Source organism: Ahaetulla prasina, chromosome 2, assembly GCF_028640845.1.
Source record: "Ahaetulla prasina isolate Xishuangbanna chromosome 2, ASM2864084v1, whole genome shotgun sequence".
NCBI classification, from domain to species: Eukaryota; Metazoa; Chordata; class Lepidosauria; order Squamata; family Colubridae; genus Ahaetulla; species Ahaetulla prasina.
The window spans coordinates 222,684,231-222,703,398 of NC_080540.1; the positions used below are offsets into that span (position 1 = coordinate 222,684,231).

At 38.1% G+C, this 19,168-nt stretch overlaps 1 protein-coding gene and 1 long non-coding RNA gene across 3 annotated transcripts in view; one reads left to right on the plus strand and one right to left on the minus strand.

Annotated features, from left to right (window-relative positions):
• Positions 1-1,058: 1,058 nt before the first annotated feature.
• Positions 1,059-14,588, minus strand: LOC131190867 (uncharacterized). 2 transcript variants are annotated; one of them, XR_009153348.1, is made up of 3 exons: positions 14,334-14,588; positions 12,279-12,498; positions 1,059-1,871 (listed from the first exon to the last, which is right to left on the minus strand). It is a non-coding gene; the product is annotated as an uncharacterized LOC131190867 (long non-coding RNA). The 2 variants fall into 2 exon arrangements; XR_009153347.1 differs by lacking the exon at positions 14,334-14,588 and adding an exon at positions 13,834-14,104.
• Positions 14,589-14,629: 41 nt separating this feature from the next.
• The window catches only part of MPDZ (multiple PDZ domain crumbs cell polarity complex component), a 112,766-nt gene continuing 108,227 nt past the window's right edge, over positions 14,630-19,168 (plus strand). The window contains exon 1 of the mRNA XM_058168056.1: positions 14,630-14,903. The gene's annotated coding sequence lies outside the window, so the exon portion shown is untranslated. The remainder of the gene's footprint in view (positions 14,904-19,168) is intronic.

Here is a 19,168-nt window from a genome sequence, read left to right on the forward strand (position 1 = left end):
ACATTTGCTAGACCAATTCTTGAATACAGCTCGACTGTCTGGAACCCATACCACATTTCTGACATCAATACAATTGAACGTGTCCAGAAATATTTTACAAGAAGAGTTCTCCACTCCTCTGAATACAACAAAATACCTTATACCACCAGACTTGTAATCCTGGGCTTAGAAAATTTAGAACTTTGAAATGATCTGAGTTTAACTCATAAAATCATCTATTGCAATGTCCTTCCTGTCGAAAACTATTTCAGCTTCAATTGCAACAATACACGAGCACACAATAATTTAAACTTAATGTTAACCGCTCCAATCTTGATTGCAGAAAATATGACTTCAGTAACAGAGTTGTTAATGCTTGGAATAAACTACCTGACTCTGTGGTCTCTTCCCCAAATCCCCAAAGCTTCAACCAAAAACTGTCTACTATTGACCTCACCCCATTTCTAAGAGGTCTGTAAGGGGCGTGCATAAGAGCACAAGTGTGCCTACCGTTCCTGTCCTATTGTTTCCTTTTGTTATATCCAATTAATATAGTTATTACATACTCATAGTTATATATATGCTTATATATTGTATAGTAATTTCATGCTTATGCTTTTATATACTGTGTGACAAAATAAATAAATAAATAAAATAAAAATAAAGTTGGGCAGCCTATTTCAATGCTCTTCTGAAGAAACAAAGGGAGAAAAAACCCTTGAGATTGAATATACTGTAGGAAGTAGAATTTCAGTAATACAGAAGAGACTAAACCAGTTAAACAAACCACCTGCACACTGAGATTAAGCCAGCATAAGCAGAAATAAGATCATCTGGAGAACTTTGATGACCATGTACTTTTGCTGCAATGCTATTGATGCAAACAGATTGATTTTGTTAACAAGGAATTTTAGGGACTGTGATAGCAGAAACTAGTTATTATTTGGGGTGGAGCAATATAGGAACTTACAAAAGGAAATGAGTGGTAGGAAAGCCATTGTGTGAAAACAAACTCATTTTTTTTAAAAAAAAGAACAATTAAGATCCAAAGTAACTATGACCTTATAAGGAAACTCACTGGTAACAGGCTGAGAAACACTTCTAGTAATAAGTTGTTAACTCATTTTTTTGTTCTACTTAGTTGTTATTGTTGTTAGTTGTGAAGTTGTGTCCAACCCATTACGACCCCATGAACAATGTTCCTCCAGGCTTTCCTGTCCTCTACCATTCTCTGGAATCCATTTAAGCTCACACTGACTGCTTCAGTGACTCCATCCAGCCACTCACGTTCTCTGTTGTCCCATTCTTCTTTTGCCCTCAATCTTTCCCAGCATTAGGCTCCTCGCCAGTGAGTCCTTCCTTTTCATTAGGTGGCCAAAGTATTTGAGTTTCATCTTCAGGATCTGGCCTTCTAAAGAGCAGTCAGGGTTGATCTCCTCTAGGACTGACCGGTTTGATCGCCATGCAGTCCAAGGGACTTGCAAGAGTCTTCTCCAGCACCATAGTTCAAAGGCCTCAATTCTTTGGCGCTCAGCCTTTCTTATGGTCCAACTTTCTTTGCTCTATTACTGTACTTCAAATCCAGTTCACAAATTACCTTTGATTGGGATTGAACTCCAAAACTAATTTCCTTGTGTTTTAACTTCTAGCCACACAAAGAATCTGTAAAAATGCTGAACATCGACCTGATTGTCTTAACCGTATAAACTTCATAATTTCATGCAAATAAATGAGTAAGGCATTCAACATCTGCTCCACTTATGGGAGGCTAATTCCCAGACTTGTATTTTTACTTGTTGTATTGGATTGTCCCAGGTTATTGCCCTCAAGCAGCCTTTTTCTGGGGAGTGATCCCAGCTGGGATCTTCATTCAGGTTTACATCATGGGAACACTGCAAAGAAAGCAAAATGATTATCACTTACAGCAGCTGCTTAATTTAAGCTTTATATGGCACTATCTTTTTTATTATTTCCTCCTGTCCTTGTTTCTATAATTTTGTATATAATAAATAACAGGAAATAAATAAATTTTAGTGAGATATTAATGACATACGGTGATTTTCAAAGAACAGACAACATAGATGGGACATATTTTATACTTCCTTTTAGTTTACAGGCACGGGGTGGCCATTGCTCTTAAGAGTGGCCCAATTTTTTGCATTGTTTTGCTGAACACACCATCTTTCTCTTCAGTTCTCTGATGAGTTGTGAGTTGTACTGGTCCTGACTTTTATCTGGCTCTTGCCAATAAGTTTATTTGATATTTTGTTTTGCTTTGTTATCTTTTTTTATTGTGGATTGGGTCAATGGCCATCATAAAAGATTTGATTTGGATGGGTGGATGGATGAATGGACAAGACTACTCTATCTCTCTTCAACTACTATGAAATTCAGGTGAATTGTTAGAACAAAGGAACTTTTCTCTTTCTGCTTAGCAAATAAAGGCATCACTATATTTTTTTACTGCCATTGCACAAGGTAGAGATTGTTTTTGTTCAGGGACCACCACAGGGCTGAATGAGGAGACATTTGACCAGTCCTTGTGGTTGTGACTATTGCTGCATCATCCCTGCAGTCATGTCATTGCATGTCATTCAGTGGCCTGGTAACCAGCTCGTAATTATGACACTTGCAGCATCCTGCAGTCATGTGATTACTATTTGCAAATTTCATTGCTGGTTTCCAACAAGCAAAAAGCAAAGTCATTGGGGAAACCAACAGAAGGTCGCAAATAGTGATCATGGGACCATAGGAGGTTTCAACTGCGTGGGATTACCTAATGACGCAACTGTCTGCCACAACTGTCATTGGAAGTTGGTACAGTCATGTGAGGTCACGCTTTACGGCCATGTTGCTTAGCAATGGAGTTCCAGCCTCAATTACTACAGTTAAGCAAGGTCTATGTGTAAATTGTTCTGCAAGGCTAAGTAAGTTTTATTGATTTATTTGCAGTGCTAATAAAATAGCAATATTTACAGGATATCTTGCTTCTTTGAACGGGGAAGCCTAGTGTAAATATTCTAAAACAAGTTGCATACAATAATAGTAATAATAAAAATTGTTTATCAGTACTTGGACCCCTGGATGCTCCCTGTGGCAATATGAAACTACATTAAAATACAAACTGCTGATTCTAGGCATACAGCTTAGAAGATCATCATACACCCAACTTTGTTTGGTATATTGTTTTATGCTTTGTGGGTTAGAAGGCAGATACAAGCCAAGACATTTTGCTGCTGGAGATGAAAACAAGATGATGTCCCCACCCCACATCTAGAAATAACATACTCTCGCCCAGCATGGAGCACACAATAGTGTATTATACAGTAGTTGAGGAGATAGACCAGGGGTGTCCAAACTTGGCCCTTTGGAGAGTGGTGGACTTCAACTCCCAGAATTCCCCAGCCAGCATGAGCTATAAATTTAAGCAAGTTGCTAGTTGGAGAATTCTGGGAGTTGAAGTCTACCACTCTTCAAGGGGCCAAGTTTGGACATCCCTGAGATAGACAGTATAACATTATGCTCTTGCTACTTCATCACTGGAAGCTTTCAAGAAGAGACTGGACTGCCATTTGTCAGAAATCCTGCTTGGGTGGGGGGTTGGACAAGGTCCCTTCCAACTCTGCTAATCTGTCAAAATCTATTAGTTCTCTGCATAATCATCCACTAGCATCCCTGGATCATTCTGCCCAATAACAGGGCTGGCCCTGGAGAAAGGAAACTTGTATGTTGGGTTTTTAGGAATTTACTCAGTCTTGTGGAATAATTTACAGGTAGCCCTTGCTTAACTACAGCATGGTAATTAGGAAGAAACTTTAAAAAAGTTGACCCTCCAATTCTTTTTAAAACAGCAGCTCCATTACAAACACGGTTGCATCTTTCAGGTTAGCAATCCATTCAGGTGGCAATACACTCTTGGCTTGTTAATTTGGTGGTTTCTTATTACTATAAAAGTTATTGTTCACGTATGGAATATGTAGATCCTGTCTAGATTCTTTAATGAGCACAGATGATTTCACAAGAGCCCTGAAACAGCTTGAGCTGTTTCATACCACAACTAGAGGTACCAGATGCTTCACTGAAACACAGTTTTATAGAATATAATCCCTGGTCATATTCTCTACATGTTTGCAAGCTTGTTCATGGAGACTTAAATTATATTATAAATAAATAAATAGTAACACGGTTTAATATTTAAATTGTAACCTACTTTGTAACCTTCAAAGAGCCACCCATGACGTTCCATGCAGGTGCTTGTGAATCCCTTGAGCTGTGTGAGATCACCAGATTGATCAATTAGTCACCGAATTCTTCATCAGAGCACCATCTGTCTTACTATTTTAATGTTTCAGTCGTAAAAAGGAAACACCTCTTCTGAGATTTTTTTTTTTTGCCTTGCTTAAGAGTCATTCCATCAAATCACGTGTTCCACCTGGAACCTGATTTGAGGCTCTTTCAGCAAAATCATCTTTGAATTTGGCAGTTTGCAACTGGAGCATGATGAATTGCTGGTCACCTTGGGAAAAAGCTGGACTGTTTTTTGTTTTTTTTAAAAAGTAGCCCTAATCTAGCCAAGCCAGATATTCCTTTTAGGTATTTTGTGTCTGAATGATCTATGATAATGTTAATGAGCTTTGTCATTTATTTGGATGTACCATGCTGCCAAGGGCAAGGCCTGTGGTTTTAAACAATTGTGTTTGGGTATAAAGCATTTATACATTATTTTTCTGTAGTTTCTAGATATTTTATTTTGCAATTATAAGTCATTAACGTATCTTTAGAGATATTTTTTATTTTGCTCTACATTATGGGTTACTTTTCTTTTTACTCCATACACATTTAACCTCTAGCACAAAATTAAGAATTATAGAATTATGTACAATGGAAAAAGCTGTGTTCTTAAAAAAAAAAAGCTCTTAAAAATGCAAATCTATGCAATCCACATGCCAAAAGAGCTGCTCTAGTAAGTGACACTAATGTGCTGTACTTGCCAGCACAATAATCCAAAAATGGAATTGTTCCGAAAAAGCAATGCTCTGAATTCCAACTTTCCTCAGTAGTAAACAGAATATCTAATTTATTTATTTATTTATTTATTTATTTATTTATTTATTTATTTATTTATTTATTTATTTATTTATTTATTTATTTATTTATTTTATTCGATTTTTATACCGCCCTTCTCCCGAAGGACTCAGGGCGGTGTACAGCCAAATAAAAATCCACAATATACACGTTAAAAAAAGATTAAAACAAAACATATTACAGGGTGGCCGAAATTTAAAATAATTTAACAAACCTTAAAATATAAATAACCCCAATTAAAATTTAATAAAACTTTTAAGCCAGTCCCGCTTGAATAAATAGGTGCGTTTTCAGCTCACGGCGAAAAGTCCGAAGATCAATTTTAACATCTAATTAGAACATCTAATTTTTTTTCCTTATGAGTCAAACAATATTTTACATAGGAATTGAGAGGCAGCTGTTAAATTCAAATATCTACTTTTTTTAAAATTTGCATTTATATCCCACCCTTCTCCGAAGACTCAGGGTGGCTTACACTATGTCAAGCAATAGTCTTCATCCATTTGTATATTATATACAAAGTCAACTTATTGCCCCCAACAATCTGGGTCCTCATTTTACCTACCTTATAAAGGATGGAAGGCTGAGTCAACCTTGGGCCTGGTGGGACTTGAACCTGCAGTAATTGCAAGCAGCTGCTGTTAATAACAGACTGCATTAGTCTGCTGAGCCAAAATTACAAACATTGTAACAAAATTACAAACATTGCTAAGTTTAGTGGTGCTTTGACAGAATATGAACACAGTTTGAAGAGACATGAACTTTATCTTTCCTGGTTGAACCACAAACTCATGCTAGCGATGACCTCTATCAACCATGTCTGATAGTATTCAATATGAGGAATGTATTCCAAAAGTTAGTCTTTCATTTCAAAGTAATGTTCGTTGATATTGTGTTGATCGATTGGCCTACTTAACCCCAAGGTTATGACTGTGATTATCTATAATTTTTCCCAGACTCCTGAAGATATCTTGCCGCTTGGGTGGCACAATAAAAAAAAATTACTTTTTACACAAGATATAATACAAGGTGGGGCTTCCAAACTTTTTAAGCTTGTGGAACCTGTTAGTTAAAAAGGGTGGGTGGGGAGGAATACCAGAACTCATGATCAAGAAGCAAAGTAATGAATCTCCATGAACATAAACACACACTTGGGAGAGGGTGGGCTTCTGAATATCAGGAAACAAATCCCTCCATTTCCACTGTACAGGCAGTTCTCAACTTACAACCAGTCAAAATTATGATAGACCCCATCCAAAGGTATTTATGAACCAGTTTTGAAGTTCTGATGGCTGCCTCCCCATGATAACATGACTGCATTTTGAGGGCTTATCAATTGGCCTGCATTTATGGCCGGTTTTTAATATCCCACAATCATGTGAATGTGATTTATGACATTTTCGCCAAAAACTGGCATTTACTTTCACTTTTCAGCAAAAGTGCCCCATCTGGGCATCCTATAGCTTATCTGCCAGGGAAAAGGAAGCCAACATAAATTCGATCATACACTGGGATTTTTTCAAGTGGCAAATTAGGTTTCCAAATTATGTACTCCATAATAAATAATGTAAGGATTCACTAAGTGGTCGACACACGAAGACTTGAGTGATTGTTTTAAGCAATGAAATCCATGACTTCTACATCAATGTCCTGTCTGTCTATCTGTAGCAACTCTGGTGTCCTGACTGCAGCTCTCTGTTCAGGACCAGGGGGAAAATGTAGATGTTTTAAAACAATAAAAGATTGTTGGCCTCAAAAACAAAAACAAAACAAATTTCTTGAGCAAAAGGAAATTGAGTCTGATGTTGAGAAAAGTTACTCAGTAATCCTGGAACTAATAACCCCAAATATTTTAGGTAACATTGGAAGGGTTGTAAATACTTAGCTAGAATGGGACATGTCCAGCCAAAGAAGAGAAAAAGTAGTGGTCATTTCTTATAGTATTGTGTGGAGTTGCAGAAGGAATTATTGAGCTGATTAATAAGATAAGGCAAGACAATCTCCAAAAATAGTCAATGTGTGAATCTCCTGGAATTCCTAATATATTATACTCCTACAGGATGGGCAGAATACACTTGAGACAAGATAAGAATCCTTAGCCCACCATCTTTCTTTTCAATGGCATCTGGAAAAGTTATAGAGGGATTAGCACCAGTTGACTTAAAAGACCTTATAAATAAAACAGGCCTTGGTAATTCATATACAAAAACAAACACTATTCATCCAAATTCAGACGCAAAATAATGGTGGACATCCTATGACCTTAAAAGCATGTTTGATACATTTTCTGCTCAGCTCTTTGGATTATAGATGTAGGGAGTCTTTTGGAATTAAATATATGAACAGGAAGCTTACTCAAGACCAAATTGTTAATTAGAGGACATCTCAGGGTGGTAGAATCAGATCTGAGTCTGGAAAAAGAACAACCACAATCCAATATGGCTTTTTGTGATAAGACTTGGAAGTATTGTAGCTCCTCTGAAATACTGGGGTTTAAGATAAACATATATGCACAGATACTGTCCTTTAACTTGTTGGGAATTATTTTGGGGGCAAAGATAGATTCTGCCATTCAAACATTGTATAATATACCAGTATCTGCCTCTTATCAGTTCAAAGAATTTGGTATTCTAGAAATTCATGTTTGTAGATATTGTCTAGCATAATGAGGCTAAATTTATTAATAATGAATTGGTATCTGTTAAAAAGTCTCTCCATTACAAAGAAAACATAATATTTGCAAAAAGAACAAAAAAAAATGTGCTTATAGGGCTTTATTGAATTATATTTGCTAATAAGCCATATTTTTATTTTATTCTGAAAAAAACTTTAAAAATAAAGCCTTCAAAAGTATGTATGGAACATTTGAAAACAAAAACAAAAAAAATAGTTTGGGAAATTATAGTATTGTGTTAAGTATAAATTAGGCCATTGAGAATGAATTTTGCCAACCTAAGGACTTAACTTCATTACTCATGGCTTTATGAGTAATGCTAGTAATTGTGATTTTGTTCTACTGTAAGGGTAAATGCAACGTGTAAAAACCAGTACATTTTAAAAATTCTTTTCATCCTTCCCTGCTTTTCTTTTTGTTCTGTTTTGAAGATAAAAAGGAACACAGGAAACAGTGAAAATGTTTGAAGGAATGAAGTTCTTACAATTTCTAAAAACAGGAGTCTTAAAGAGGACAAGATCCCAAAGCTTGTGGGCTGGTTTCCAAATATTTTGTTACCAGGCTAGGCAACATCTTTAGCAGATAAGGAATTGTTATGAGAAAAGTCAAGTTCCTGAAATTCAAATGAAGTGTCATTGGGTGGAGTGAAGGAGTGTGACCATAAGGAAGAATGCAGAAGGGAGACAGCCCCCAAAAGAGGGTGCGTATGATTTTAAAAGAAAAGAAAACCAACAATTTAATTGACAAGGAGGGGGAAATTATCTTGGATGAGGATGAAAAACTAAAAAGATGGAAGGAAAATATTTAAGAACTTTTAGGGATGATATTGATATGGGAAGAATAAAAACTGGACCAAACATCACTGTGCAGGAGGTTGAACATGCGATAGAAATAGCGAAAACAAGACAGGACCTGATGATATCTCACTAGAAATTTTTAAGTTGCTGGAAGACAATGGGAAGAAATTTTTACTGAAGCTCTTCAACTGAAGCTCTTCAACTATATGAAACAGGAAAGATACCAAATGATTGGCTGAAGTCAACCTTTGTGAAAATCCCCCCAAAAAATATGCAAAGAACTGTACCAAATACAGAACAATAAGCTTAATGAGTCATGCCCTGAAAATATTCCTGAGAATAATTCACACAAGAATGTACAGCAAAATTGAGGAGTGTCTAAATAAAACACAATTTGGTTTCAGAAACAATCTATTGCCCTATGTACCATTCAAGTTCTTGTATAGCACTGTAGAGATGTTAATCACAGTGTTTACATGTGCTTCATCAAATCTGAAAAAGCATTTGATAAAATAAGACACAGCAAACTATTACAAATCCTGAAACAAGTGGGACTAGATGACAAAGACATCCAAATCATAAAGAATCTATATTAGCATCAGGTAGCAAATGTGAGACTAGGCCAAAAATACTCAGATGATGCAGAAATATGAAGAGGGGTCAGACAGGGCTGTATTCTGTCTCTGCTGTTATTTAACATCTACTTTGAGTCAATTTTCAACAAAACACTGGAAAACATTGATGCTGGCCTCAAAGTAAATGGTGTTCAGATTAAGATATGCTGATGATAAAGTTCTGCTTGCCAGTAAGTATGAAGACTTTCAACTTTTCATCAACTGAGTCTCAGAAATATCTGAAAGATATGGCTTGAAGCTTAACACCTCAAAAAACAAGATCATGGTCATCAGCAAACAAGCCATTAATTTATCACTGATAAATTCGGAAAGAATACCATTAGAAAAAGTTGAAAGGATCACGTACCTCGGTTTTAATTTACATGAAACCTGGGACATGATCAGTGAAGTAAAGACAAGGATAAAGAAAGCTCAGCATCCTCGGCATTCTTCAAAATGAAAAAGGTCTTCTGCAACCACGACATAAGCCTAAAACTGAAAATCAGGCTTGTCAGATGTTGCATCTTTTCTATCCTGCTCTACAGAGTAGAGAGTTGGTCTCTGACAGAAAACCACTTGAAGAAACCAGAAGCATTTGAAATGTGGATTTACAGCTGCAAGACTCTTGGTTGCGCAATATTGGAAGAAAGATTTACCTACAATTGAAGAATGGACACTTAAAGTATCGAACTTAGCAGAAATGGCCAAAATGTCTGCGTATCTGAAAGACTATTCTCAAGAAAGATACATATCGGAATGGAGAACTTGGATTGACTATATTCAAAATAAATATCAGACTAAAAAGTATCAAATAGCTTATGAGTGAATCTAAGAATTGTATTATATTAAGGTATTATTTTTAATGGGAAAGGGGAGTTAAGGGTGCAAAGGGAGAGGAGAGACTATGGGTTATGGTTTTTGTATTCTAGTTTATGATTGTTAGACTTTATAACCTGTATTTTGTTCTGGGAAGTCTGGGGGTGGGGGGGGGGAAGGGTGGAGGAAGGGAAGGAAGGAAGGGGAATAATAGTTAATATTTTTTTGTGTAAAAATTTTTCAATTAAAAAAAAAGAAATGTGGATTTACAGATGACTGTATAAGGTGAGTTAACAAAATCACAAATGAGGAGGTGATAAGCTGCCTGGGAAAGCAAAGGGTTAAAAGCAAAGGGAAAGCAAAGCCATTAAAAAGCAAAAGTCAGAATATTTTGGACATGTGATACGACACCCAGAAAAATACGGCATCCTTCACTTAATCCTCCAAGGAAAGATTGAAGGCAAACAAGGTCCAGGCAGAAAAAGAACATCATGGCTTCAAAACCTTAGGGACTGGTTTAGACAAAACTCAGCAGCACTTTTTCATATGGCTTTTGTTAAAAATAGGCTTGCCAACATGATTGCCAACGTCCGATGATGGATATGGCACAAGAAGATGATTTTAAGTCTAAAATAAGAAACCTATGTTAATGGTCCAAGGTTTGGGTTTAAAGGAATTGCTACTGTTTATGGAGGTTTTGAAAGTACAGCTGTTTATGACAAGCTTATCAGATTCTTAGGCAATAACGACATGTGACAGAGAGAATCATGTGGTATGGATGCTAGGATATTGTGTATAATAGCTTTGATTGCCCTGGATGTCACAGACATGGTTTCGCTTTTAACAGGATTGGGATGTTTACTGAAAGATCACTAAAACAGTATTTCCTTACATTTACTATGCAAGTAAAATGTTTCAGGGGTGGGGGTGGGGAAAGCCCTTCAACAATAATCTCCAAAGGTGCTTTTTCTGAAGAAGCTTCTTGGATGAGAAGTGAAACGTCTTCAAAGAAAAACCAGGAAGTCCGGTAGCCTCTTGAAAAAGCACCTTTGGGACAACCATGACCTAGATGACTGAGACTCTCCATAGATATCCTCCAACAATAATTGTCTCAAAGATGTATATTTTTTCTTCAAAAGGCAATTGGACAGGTTTTTTTTCCTTGAGGAAGAACAACAAAATATTTTGCTTCTCATCCAAGAAGCTTCATGAATGATGATGCTTCATGATGAAACGTCTTGGATGAGAAGCAAAATATTTTCTTCTTCTTCCTCAAGGAAAAACAGTCCAGTTGCTTTTTTGAAGGAAAAAAAACACCACCTTTGAGACAACGATGACCTGGAGGACTGAGAATCTCCAGACACTCCAGCAACTGTGTTATCTTGCTTTCTTTATATTTCCATCTAAACTTCTGCAGACTCTTATCATTTAATAGCTGTTAGTGGCTTACTTTAGAGAAAAAAATATATAAATGATGATAGCAATATTGACAGAGTAATTGCATGTTTTTCTGATATAGAGAGCTATTGAGAAAAAAAATATGATCAGCAATAAAACTTGCTCATGCTTAAACTTCAGGATGTTTTTATATATGTTGTTTGTTATTGTTTTATTTAAACACAAACAAAGCACACCAATAAAGCACAGTGGTTAATATTATATTAATTCTGGTATTTTTTTTTATATATGCAAGAATTTTCTTTCACCTCTTTTTATCAAGCAATGCCATTTTTGTCCAGCCACTTATTTTTATTTCAAATTGTTTAGCTATTGCTGTGATGGGTAATTATAACTTTATTGTAAATAACTACCATTCATGGTTTTACAATCCCCAGGTTTTGTTGCTTTCTCATATCTTTACATCACACAAAAAGTGTAATAGCAGTGGCTAATTTGCTTAATCTTTATTCTCCAAAAATCCATGTCCAAAAAGGAGAGCTGTTTTAACCTCAGAGAGATAACAGGTCAAACTAAATGGTCTGGTATAAATCAGGGGCTATTGTACAGGTTTTTATTTAAAATATGAATCAATATGATCTGTTAGTGAGATGATCAACTGTCAACAAGAATCAAGATGATCTAAAGATTAGAGAGGGTATATTTATCCAGGACATTTTTGAACAAAAAGGCAAAAACTTATTTTACTCCATTACTCCATGCTCAATATTAACTATTTTTGTTTTAGACTTCATCAGCTTTTTTAATGAAAGAGATCACTGAAGAAATATGACATTTTCATTCTTTCCAAGCTCAATGTTACCTGTGCACATAAACCATTATTTGTGATTCAGTCCAGGGGTGGGTTCTACTTACCTTTACCACTGGTTCACAACGGGAGTGCACGTGTGTACTCGCTTCGTTCGCGCTTCTGTGCGTATCATCCACGATGACGTTGTGGCAGGTGGGAGGAGCCTCCCGCCGGTTTTACTACTGGTTCTATAGAACTGGACCAAACTGGGAGCAGCCCACCGCTGATTCAGTCATTAGGGTCCATTGAGAATCTAGGCATTTGGATCTTGCACTGCAATTTTTTCTGTGAATTAAAGAGCAAAGAGTGCATATTTGCACATGTTTATCTGCACACACATACCCAAGTATATGAATGAGTAGGTCTCTGTGATAAAATTGTCTTAAGAACTCTATGTGGAAGAAACACATATGGAGTAATGTTTCCCATATGCTACAGTCAATCAAAATGTATCATGACCACCAGCATGGATTAAATACATGTATGGGCTGATGTTGATTCACAGTGATAGGGGTAGCCTTTTTAAAGTTTCAAATAACATTTCAAAATTCTCATTGGCAATACATACTGTAGTTAAATAATGACGATAAAGTCTGGCAATGTCTCAGTCTTACCGAGAATACATTGGTAATGCACAATCCTTTCAAGGACATCTGGAGTACAAATGAAATCACACAATATACATAGACTAGCTTCCAATCTAAGATCTGGCTCACACATTGATAGTTCCTAGGCCTACAACCTGGACCTGTTGTTTGATGTAGATCTGATAGCGTTTTTAAAGAAACAGCCACATGAAAACTTTGCAATATCATTTTTTTAAAAAGTCAGCATATTTTGGAAGGTTTAAATTGCAATATAACATAGTTACATTATATACCACTCAGTGGGATGCCTTTGGAGAAGTTCCATGTTCTCTAGTTACAAAAGGCAATATTCTAATATAGCTTGGAATAAATGATGTGTGGTAGGACTGCTTCTTGTTTTTTTTTATATATTACAGGCTGGGTGTGTGTGTCTTTGCTATGTCAGTAATCCAGGGATGGAGTTCCAATTTATTTCTCAGAATTTACATTCTACATCATAACTAAGTGGATTAATGAAAAAAAAAAAGGATGGTGGATTCCAAGGTTTGGACAAGAGGCAAGATCAATGGACCACCATACTGGAGTTCAAAAATATAATGAAGTATTGGGGTTCAATCTGAGTATTTTAAACAGGTTGTGAAAGGTTCTATTTATACTCAAGGTGATTACCGATATATCCCCAGAAATATTGCTATAGTGGCCTGCCTTTTAGATGATTGTTTGGGAAAGGATTTTATTGTTAATACCCTATTCAGGGAAAATGCATTGTACTGCAAATTATCTTTGATGTTTATGACTGGACAGCCCTTTTGGTGAAAACCATGGAAATAAGTAATGCCATGTTTGTGTCTTTCTACATTCCTGTCTGCAGCTCTGGAAAAGCCATTACTGTATTGGATGCTTTAGAGATGGAGCTACAAGATCTTGAAAGGGGAGCATCTTTTTGTGATTGAAATCAGTTTATCCATCAATTTCCTTTTTCTAGTAATACACCGTTAGCAATATAGCCAGCGGCCAGTCATTTATTCCTCACCTTTTGATCACATTAAATCTGATTTTATACCAGATTAAAACGATGCAAGACGTGAGCCAGAAAAAACAACAACCCTTGAAATAGATGAAAGCGGCGGCACAATTCAGCCAAAATATATTCTATTATAAACTGGCGCTACAAAACGATTACATCAGGCAACACACACACACACACAAAGTGACCAGCGGTTTGGACACCGAGCCGCACATCTGGAGCTCCCTGATCAAAAGAGCCACTAAAGAGAAGGTGAAAAACCGCAGGTTTTATGAGACGGGATTTAAAAAGGTATTTTGCCTGAGCCGCAGCAATGCCAAACTTTAGCTATTCCTCGAAAAGCAGGATTTCCAAGCTTGGCAGTCTTTTCTTCCTCTCTCTCTCTCCTTGTTCCGCCCTCCCCCTCTCTTTTCTCCTCCATGAAATTAAAATAAATACATGAAATAAAAGAGAAACTAGGGCAGCTTTAAACTGGGCCGTCTTGCGCCGAGGAGTTTGCACGGCACCTTACGGGCCCCCCTCCTGTTGCTGCTGCTGCTGCTGCGGTTGTCATGGTGCCTTCTTTTGCAATCGGCCGCGCCGGAGCTCGACTGGGCTGGCGGACGCCGAGCGTCTAGTCGCCGGAGAAGGAAGGAAAGAAGAGGGGGAGGGCTTGGCTTCGAGCCTCCCCGATGCCTGGGCAGGATTAAGTTTCACGGTCCCCTGCGCGCGCGTGTATCATGCAGCTTTTCTCTCCGGGCCGTTACTTCAGAGCAAAGGAAGCGTAGGTTTCGGGTGGGGGGGTGTAGAGGAGAAGGAGGAGGAGGCAGCAGCAACCCGAGCCTTCACCCCAAAGCTAAGCAATTGCCCGCTGCCTCCGTACACACGCCCCGAGGTGCGGGACTCCAACAGCTCCACAGGGGGAAAGGGAGGGCAGCAGCAGGGCTCCAGGGAGGGGGGCCGCCGTCGCCGCCTCCGCTGCTGCTGCTGCTTCTCGGAATGCAGAAGCGGCGTGGAAGCTCCGCCCGGGGCGAGCCTTCTCATCGCCCCGCGCTCGCTTTTGTTCCCGCCGGCTGCCGCTGCCGCCGCTGCTGCTGGTGAGGCGCTTTGCCAGCCCTGGTTGTTATGATTGTTACTCTTGCGGCGGCGGGGAGGGGGGGGATTCTTATTTTCAGGAGGGAAGGGGAAGCGCCCTCTCCCTCCCGAAAGGCTGGGGAATGGTGGTGGTGGGGAAGCCTCCCAGCCCTTCCCAAAATACTAGCAGATAGACCGCTCCGCTTTAGGTTTAAGGGAGTAGCGCCCGGGGGCAGCGGAAGAGAGGGGCGGCCGAGGCTTTTCTCTGGGGAGGGGGCGTCGTAAGGCTGGCGGAGGGCAGCCCCCCCCTCCCACCGTGCCCTCGGTGGAGGCGGGTCCGGAGGAGGCCAGCCTAGTAGCTTTGCTGGCGCGGCCAAGGGAAGGTTTTAGGCCGCCTGTTGCTTCTTCTGGGGAAGCTGGCTGGGCTGGCCGAATTCCAGCAACTGGGTCTCCTCTACGTTTGTGTGTATATGTGTTGGCGTGTGTGTGTGGGGGAGGGGGGTTGCAAGGGGAGGGGTAAGCCGGGTCCTCATCGAACTGCGGGAAGATCCGAGGAGATGCTATTTGGTTTGGCTTCGGTGCCTGTCTAGGGAAGAAAGTGGATGTCAACAAAAGGGCTATTTCGTCTGCTTGAGTTGGATTCATTGAATTAGGGGTGGGTGAAGGAATTTCTGTATTAATATTGTATGCCTTCTCCCCCCCCTTCACTTCTTCCCTCTAGCTTGGCCGTTTATATGACCCTCCCTGCCCCCCTTCCCCCTTACTCCCACTCGTGTACTGCAACTTTATCCTTCCGAAACTCTGGTGTGCCATAAGAGTCTTGGGTAATGCTTTAGTATGGGTGTGTATGTGTTTTGTGTGTGTGTATATGGTGGATCAGCCGGCCTCTGTTTTAAGCACGTCACAAAGTGAAAAAGAAGTTGTATGGCTGAGAAAGGGAGGGGAGATCTGTCCTGGGTTGCATGCGCAGCACTTGGGTTGGAGTCAGTTATGCAGATTAAAAACAGCATCCTCCTTTAGGCGGGGAGCTTTTCATAGTTTCTTTTCTGTAAAATAATTGGGAATAAATCGAGACCTGCATCTTTGAACTTCAGTGCATTAAAACTGGAGGAAACGCAGTACAGTAGTAAAGACTTTATTTAGTACAGAAGCTTGAGTCTGTTGATCCCTCTCCTATGTTTATCATTGCTAGAAATAGGGATAAGATGCATTTCACTCTTTTCCCCCCTCCAATGAGTAGCTGTAAGTGGAGTTGGCTTTTTCTGCAGTAACTGAGAGTAGATAATCAAGAAACTGATAATTACTTCAGATGTGATCACAGTAGAATAAGAAGGGCATTTATGAACACAATTGTAGAGTGATAAACATTAGCCAGCTCTGCTGCATCTGCACTCCATATTAATCCAAAATAGCAAAAATTCTGGGATCTCATTACTGGAAAACATAATTCATTAGTAATTGTTTCAATTATTAATTGAAAAGGTGGGGAAACTGAAGTCTTCATAGTAGGACTACACTGAATTATAAGACATTATGAATTGTTAAATAATTTTAATCATGCACTCTTTATTTTCTTGGCAAGCCCCTTAATTTTTTAATTTCAAACTCTGGGCTAAAATATTCTCCACCATTTAACTGTTTCTTGGATAGTTGCACAATCCATTGACTTGGATGCATTGATTTAGAAATATTTGTTAAATTCAACAGAGAATAATCTAGGCAAAGCTATATTTCAGTATGTCAGTATATATTTCTATCTATAGTAAGTACAGAAAGAAGAGGTAAAACTTGTTTGTATGCAGTAGTTGAATTTTGATATTATGCAATGTATAATTATCAGTTAAATTATAGAATAAGCATATTTTAATGCTGTGCTATGGAGATCACTAGAACATTAAAACATTTCTTAGAAATAGGGTGCTACTTGTTTGTTTGTTTTTAAGACATGGATTTAGAAACATTGAGTATATCAAATAACTTGGGAATTTTTAAATAAATAATATAGAGCCTTTAAATATTTATATAAAATAGATTTATGCTTCAAATTAAGTATATGCATTTTTTCACGTATAAATGCATTTTTATGATTGCATAATAAAAATAACATATTAAACATATTGCATTAAAGCAGCATGTCTTTTAAGAGACATACTTCATTAACATTTACATAAAACAAATAGATTTTCAGTATGACTTGGCTATAAAGCTCCCTTGTATTTTCTTTACAAGGTAGAATCCATTAAAAAAATTAATAATCAAATTCAATGCACTCACTAAAATAAATGTCATCATATTAATGGACATTGGTATATATTTGTTCTTTTTTGCAAATGGCAAAACTACACAGTGAAATTACAGGCACGATGATGGATAACCCAATAAATTAAACTACAGTGTTTAGCTCATTGGGATCTTGCTGTTTATGCTGGTTCACTGTAGTGGCATATTTTGTGTTACTACACAGGCTTCCGCCATCTTGTTTGCTCTTCTAATAAGATCAAAGGTTATCAAAGGCCCAGGCAAAAAAACAAAGAAGTTTAACTCAGAAGTAAATTAAATTATAAGCAGGTATTTTCAGGCAGTTAATTTGTCAATATTGATATAAATAGGGACACTTTGATTACATGGTGGTTTTCTATAGGCTTTCCTGCATTTGCAAAAGCTGTTGTATCCAGATTATGTTTTTTGTTATCCATTGGGTGTAAACAGTAATTCTTGTATTTTGCAGACTAGTTACACTCTTTTAAAGGAGGAGATTTCATGTTTCCTTGATGGTTTTTAGCACGTTAGAAGAAAGTATAAAAATTAAAAATGTGAGTGATAAAAATATGGACCTTTACAAAGGCCGCTTAAAATGGCTTGCTATAGAAGGCTGGTGAACATCTATCATAACTGTGTTTTCAGATGGAGAATGGTTGTATTTGGAAAGCGGATAGAATGACATTAAGAGAGCCAAAATAATATTTACAGCGGTGGTACCTTTTTCTAACACAAAGATTGTCTTAAAATTAATCCAATTTTGAAATGACACTACATGCCCACTACATTTCTCATTAGTATGATGTATTGCATTTTGCTAAATTCCTTTTGTTGCTATTTTCTTTTTAACAGTCAAATCATTGTCCTAAAATTGCACTGAACCAGACCCAGAATGTTCAACAGTGTCTGCTTCAGACTCGCACCAAAAGCAGGGCTAGAAAAGTTATTGACATTGTTTCTTTTCCCAGTACCGATCCAGTTTTCACTGGGGTATATAGCTTGATGTCAAGGATTGTTAAGTTGCTAGCCACTAGAGGCATGATGTTTAGACATGCTAGGGATCATTGCCATACTTCCACGGCTAGATAGCCTGGGCAACATGGAAGTTGGCACTTGGTGTCCTTGGTTCAATCCACTGTACTTGGCTGAAGGATGAGCACTCTTCCATCTCTTCAGTTGGCTCCACCAAATTCTTCTTCTTAAAAAGCCGCCTAGCCTCCCACTCCTCAGAAATTTCTGGCCACTGTAGTGATAAGAACAAAATGACAACAACACCTGGAAAACAGCATTCTGGAATTCTACAACTTGATCAAAGTGTAGGAAGAAGGAAACTCTTCCACACCTTCCTCCTTTTTCCTCCAGACTCTCACCATGGAGATTGAGGCTCAGGCTGCCATCCGAAAAGGAAAAGAGGCAAACAATCGAATGGAGAAAAACCCAATCTCCACCCCATATCACAACTGATTCAGACATCAGTTGTGACATTCAGACAGGACCAGAGAGATAAGAAGGAAGGTTAATGGTCCAAAGAGAAGACAAAACGTAAAATAGCTAATGCTCTAATTTATTAGTTCAAAAAAAGACTTCTCACAATTTTGTAAGAAAGTCCGTAAGATCTAATTGAGAATAGGTGAAAACAAAAGGCCTGTCCCTAATCTAAAATGTTTCATAGCAAAGTCTGTAGACTATCAAGCTACATCTTCCATTTCCTCAGTTGTAGCTGAACCCTGATTCAAAACACTCATCTCACTCTGGAAGAGGCAAAGTTTCCAAAACAAATCACATCAGCCTCAGCTTCAGTTTGGGGAAGAATGCCTTCCACTAACATCCAGAGCAAATATGCAGACAACAGCAATAGTTACAACCTCCGTGTATGCAAGAGGCTAATGGAACTCATCCATCTGTGAACTGTCATAATGATGCATGTTTCCTAAATACAGTCTCATAGGGCCATATCATAAAATCCACTAGCCTATATCAATATTGCTCCACCTCATTCTTCATTCACTCATAAGGCAACAAAACATCC